Source organism: Meleagris gallopavo, chromosome 1 (genome assembly GCF_000146605.3).
Source record: "Meleagris gallopavo isolate NT-WF06-2002-E0010 breed Aviagen turkey brand Nicholas breeding stock chromosome 1, Turkey_5.1, whole genome shotgun sequence".
NCBI classification, from domain to species: domain Eukaryota; kingdom Metazoa; phylum Chordata; class Aves; order Galliformes; family Phasianidae; genus Meleagris; species Meleagris gallopavo.
This window is the reverse complement of record NC_015011.2, coordinates 147,020,660-147,026,597: the sequence shown is the minus strand read 5'-3', so window position 1 is coordinate 147,026,597 and position 5,938 is coordinate 147,020,660. Positions and strand designations below refer to the sequence as shown.

At 42.0% G+C, this 5,938-nt stretch overlaps 1 long non-coding RNA gene across 2 annotated transcripts in view; it reads right to left on the bottom strand.

Moving 5' to 3' along the window:
- The window catches only part of LOC104917452, an 8,218-nt gene extending 7,141 nt beyond the window's left edge, over positions 1 to 1,077 (bottom strand). For both annotated transcript variants that reach the window (XR_796862.3, XR_796863.3), the window contains exon 1: positions 607 to 1,077. This is a non-coding gene — a long non-coding RNA (uncharacterized LOC104917452). The remainder of the gene's footprint in view (positions 1 to 606) is intronic.
- Positions 1,078 to 5,938: the final 4,861 nt, after the last annotated feature.

Here is a 5,938-nt window from a genome sequence, read left to right as displayed (position 1 = left end):
ACCTGTTTGCAAGGCAGCAGAGGGTGACGTGCTCCATGTGGGGCCTCAGTTGTGTGCCAAGATAATCTCAGGGCTAATAGGGACTTGGCACCACCCATCAGTCTCCCTCTCACACTCCTTTATGGTCCTCAGCCTCTCCACCTCCTCCTTCAGATCAACCACAAGGCTAAGTCATTCAGCTGGTCACATCTTATACAAGTGCCACCTCCATCGCCTGGCACTACAAAGGCCAGGCTCTGGCACTCATGACAGCCAGTGATCTGCAGTACTAGCGACTTGTGTTGGGGCCTCAGCTGAATCTCCACAGTTTTCTTAGCATCAGCTATCCTTTCAAGCATGCACAGGACCTCAGTCTGGGTCTCCATGCTCTTTTTGGCTGTAGTCTTCTTTCTGTGTGAGCATACAACTTCCATCTGGGTCTCCACAATTTTTGTAGCAGTAGCCTTCCGCTGGAGTGCAGCCATTGCAAACCAGCAGGCACACTAATACTACTAGATAGCCTTTATGAGGTTTGCCTGATCAGCCCCGCCCTGCTGCCGGTAGCGCTGGCTCTGCCTTCGCCCCGTTGCCAGGTCGTTAACAGGAGCCCGTGCACTTATCACTCACCTGAGAGTGATAACTCCCGTCCTTGCTGGGGAGTCCCGTGTATGGGTGGCTTACAGTTTCTCTTCGTTATAACAGCCCAGGAATTCTCACACTCCGACTCCTCCTCTCCGTCCTGGAGGCTTTTTCTAGGCGAGGGGGAGTGGATGCAGAGTCGTTGCCCTGGCAACGCCCTCGCTGCGTCAGCGGCTTTTGCGAGAGCTGCCCGGCGCTCTGCTGTCTCGGGGATCCCTGAATGAAGGAACTGACTGAAACCCACCTGAACCTCGTGGTCAGTCGCTGTGGTTCTGGCTGAAACAGCTCCGAAGCAGCAAACCTCGGTGATCAAGGGCTTCTTCCGGGTTTGCACCATCACAAGGAGGGTGGCAAGCTGCACATAGGAAAAGAATCTGGAATGTTAGTGGACATCCAATTGAACACAAGCCAGTTGGTCAGAAAGGCCAATGTTATCCTGGTTTCTATGAGAAACAGCGTAGTCAGGAGGATCAGGGATTTAAATGTCCCCCTATATTCAGCTCTGGTGAGGCCACACCTCAATTGCTGTGTTCAGTTTTGGGCCCCTCAATACAAGAAAGGCACTGAGGCCCTGGAACGTGTCCAGAGAAGAGCAACAGAGCTGGTGAAGGGTCTGGAACACAGTCTGATTAGGAGTGGCTGAGGGAACTGAGATTGTTTAGACTGGAGAAGAGGAGTCTCAGGGGAGATCTCACTGATCTCTCCAACTACCTGAAAGAAGGTTGTAGCAAGGTGGGAGTCAGCCCTTCTCTGGGGTAGCTAGTGACAGGATGAAAGGGAATGGCCTCAAGTTTTGCCAGGGTAGGTTCAGGTTGGATATTAGGAAAAAAACTTATTCTCTGAAAAGAGTGGTCAGGCACTCGAACAGGCTGCCTGGTGAGGAGGTTGAGTCAATGTCCCTGGGGGTGTCTGAGAAATGCATACTGGTACAAAAACTATTTAGTGGTGGACAATATTGGTGGTATGTGGATGGTTGGCCTAGGTGATCTTGGAGGTCTTTTCCAGTCTTAATGATTCTATGGTTCTATGATAATGATGAACTGTTTTTTGTTTCGCTATTCTCCCATGACACAGAAAGAGAATGAAATGTTAACATACCAAAATGTTAAATATTTGTGGCTAAAAGTACTTGTAAAATCCTGTTGAATAGCAGCAAATGATAAAAGATTGTATGGCTGACATAATTATTCATAAAATCTCTTTCCATTAACATTCATCATTCAAAACAATGTTCTAAACAGTTTTTGTTACAAACTTGAAAATATTATTAGCTAGCTAAAGGATTAAGTGATCTTCTAATTTTACACACTTTCACAAAGAGAAAGATAGAAGGTGATTGTCAGGAAGAATATATATATATTATATTTATATAATAATTTAAACTTTAATTTCCAGAGATTTATACGTCTAATTCAGACTTCAGACTTGTCATATCTACCTAAATATTTTGAACAAATATGATAACTTTTAGTTGAAATTGTTAATATTACTATTTACATAATGACCAACAGAACTTCTGGATGAGTAGAAGGCTGGATTGTCAAAAATCTTTCATAAGTACATATAAAGTACATTAAAAATTTCAGATTACATCAGCACCATCTCACGCAATACAGTTTAGAATCCTTCTGCATATTCAATAGAACTAATATCTGGGATTTTCTGAAGATTTACTTTCTTATCAGCTTTATAGTGAGTTAAAGAGGAAGCATTAGAGATCTGCAACTTTCCGGTTGGAGAATATCTCTGCTTTCTGACAACAAAAGGTAGTGAGGAAAAACAAACAAACAAAAAAAAACCTGCTTTAATATTTCTCCTTAAAGAATACAGAGAAAGAAAATCTGTCTCCTGCAGTTTCAGTTTCTCCATAGCCTAGTATTTTTTTTGTCATAAGTTCAAAGATGAATGTTTATGCTGTCTGTATCTTCACTTCTTAGACAGGCTTTCTAGAGAAAAGAAAAGAAATATATATATGTATATGATAACTACATAGCTAGATGAATAACACTGTATTTCATATCCTGATTTTTAAATAAAATAATGACTTTCTAGGTACTAAATTATAACTGTGGTGGCAAGTTCAACTGAAGGAAAGATCATGGAAGTTATTAGGCTTTTGACTGCGTATCTGTTGTTGAAATCCTTTCATTACTATAGTCTTGAACATTAATAATAACAAACCTAAGACTTACTAAGGAGGTTTTTAATGCTTATAATGGGGGGGGGGAAAGCCCCACACAAAACAGACAAACAAAAAACTTCCAATTATTAGGAAGGAATATAGAGCTAAATTATATACATATATATATATATTATAGAGAGAGCTATCATTAAACAAGACCTGGACAGACTAGAGACTTGGACAGGTGGACAGGGAAGAACCAGATGAGGTTTAACAAGAGCATGTGTAGAATTTTGCAGCTGGGGAGGAATGACTATGCATCAGTGCAGGTTAGGGGATGATCTGCTAGAGATGAAGTCTCTGGAGAAGAACCTGAGGATCCTGGTGGAAAACAGGTTGGCCGTGAACCAGCAGTGTGCCCTTATGGCCAAGAAGGTCAATGGTATCCTGGAGTACATTAAAAACAGTGCAGCCAGCAGGTTGCAGGAGCTGATCCTCCCCCGCTACTCCTTGCTGGTGAAAAAATGTTCAGAACACTGTGACCAGTTCTGGGCTCCCCATTCGAGAAAGATAGGGATCTCTTAGAAAGACTCCAGTGCAGGGCCAAAAAGGTGATTAAGAGTCTGGATTGCCTCCCTTATGAGGAAAGACTGAGAAACCTAAGTCTGTTCAGCCTGGGGAAAAGAAGACTGAGAGGGGATCTGATAAAAGTTTATAAATATCTAAAGGAAGGAGCGATGCAAGTGGATGAGGCTCCTTCTATGGAGATATTCAAGACTTGTCTGGACACCTACCTGTGCAACCTATTGTAGGATACCTGTTCTAGCAGGGAGGTTGGACTTGATGATCTCTTGAGGTCCCTTCCAACCCCTGCAATTTTGTGATTCTGTGATACTTCCTCCCAGTTTGTCATCTGCAAACTTACTTGAGGGTGCACTCAGTTCTCTCATCCAGGTAATCAATAAAGATATTAAGCAGAACAGGCTCCAATACTGACCCACAAATGGGGAACACTTGTGACTGGTTGCCAGCTGGATTTAACTTCATTCTCCACAACTGTCTGGGCCCAATCCTCCAGCACATTCTTCAGCCAGCGAAGAGTATAACTGTCCAAGCCACGGGGTACTGTCTTTCCCAGGAGAATACTTTGGGAAACAGTGTCAAAGGCTTTGATGAAGTCTAGGTAGACTACATCAACGTTTTTTGCCTCATCTGGGATAAGCTGGTCAACCGGTCGTAGAAGGAGATGACATTGGTCAAGCAGGACTTTCTTTTCATGAACTCGTACTGGCTGGGTCTGATCTCCCAGTAGTCCTGCAGCTGTCACAGAATCACAGAATTATAGGGACTGGAAGGGATTTCTTCAGATTGTACAGTCTAACATTCCTGCAAAGCAGACTCCCCATAGCTGGCTGCACAGGTCGGTATCCAGGCAGGTCTTGAACATCTCTAGAGAAGGAGACTCCACAACCTCCCTGGGCAGTTTGTTCCAGTGCTCCATCACCCTTACTGTGAAGAAGTTCTTACACACATTTGTACAGGACTTCCTATGCTTCAGTTTGTGGCTGTTTCTCCTTGCACTATCACCATGAACTACTGTAAAGGGTCTGGCCTCATCCCTTTGCCTCTCACACCTTATACAGTTATTAACATTAATAAGATCCCCTCTGAGTCTTCTTTTCTCAAGGCTGAACAGACCCAGGTCACTCAGCCTTTCCTCATAAGGAAGATGCTCTAGGCCCTTTATCATCTTTGTGGCCCTCTGCAGTATACTCATTCCAGGAGATCCCTGACCTTTTTGTACCGGGGAGCCCAGAAATGGGCACAATCCCTCAGGTGAGGCATTATCAGGGCAGAGTAGAGGATCACCTCCCTTGACCCGCTGTCCACTCTTGTGTGATCTCACTCAAGATGATATAACCTTTCCAGGCACCAAGGCAGACAGGCCTGTAGTTCTCCTGATCTTCCTTCCAGCTCTTCTTGTAAACTGGTATCAAGCTGGCAAGCATCAAATCCTCTGAGAACCTCTCCACTTGACCAGGTACTCTGACAGATGGTAGAAAGTAGCTTGGCAATAACCTCTGTCATCTCCCTCAACACCCTTGCATATATCCCATCTGGCCTCAAGGACTTCTGATAGTCTAGATGGAGTGCAAGGTCTCTAATTAGCTCCATCCGGATCACTGGGGGGTTTACTATGCTCTCCATCCCAAAATAACAAAAGAAAATACTTAGCCATTGGATGATGAAATTGTAGAAATATATTTGAGACTTAGTTCTTACTTCTCTGAAATGCAACAATGAGATAGTAGAGATGAGTCTTAAGCCCTAACAATAACTGTAAACTAGGTCATTAGTTACTGGATATCTGAACTCTTGCAGCATTACTTGCTGACACATTCAGGATAGCATGAATTTTATCTAATTTTAGTTCTCTACTATATATACATCTATAGCTGAGCTAGTTGCTGTGTGTTCTCTTTACAGTCACAGAGAAAAAGATGCACTTTTTACTGAGAAATTCACCTGATCTATTTTTGACATCTTCTTAGGATAAAATAAATCATGCCCTAAAAGAGCTTTTTTTCTTATTTAAGGAGCACAAAATAACTAGCTCTAGCAGAGTACCTAACTAACTTGCAGAGTTTCACTCTGTAAAGGCGTAAGTCTAAGTGAAGTGAGGCCTACCTTACTTGAATCAGTAAATAATTAGTTTTACAAAACAAAACAGGTTTCAAAATGGGATTAAAGTCTATGCTTTACTTCAAAATATGCTACCAACTGGTGTCACTTGCTTGACTTAGTGAAGAAGAGCAGTAGTTTCAATTAGCTAGAATGGAAAATAAATTTGAACCCAATGGTTTCTTATGTCCCGGAAGCTGAGGTTATGAGGTTATAAACTAAACTGGAGTGGCATCAAACTCTAATGTTCTTATTAGCCTTTAGTATATCAAAACTTTATTTTTGTTCTTATTACCAAAGGTCTTATCAAAAGTGTTTGCTTGTCTATTTGTTTTAAACTGTAATAAAGATAGATTAATATGAAGCAACATTGAGTGCATCTTAACAATTTCTTCTAGTCTGAAGTTATTCAAGATATTTAAATTGAATATATGAAAAGTTTTGAACATTTCAAACTACAGATTTTAAAATAAAAAGTTATAATCTCTTCCTCAGCTCTAATTTTAACAGCATACT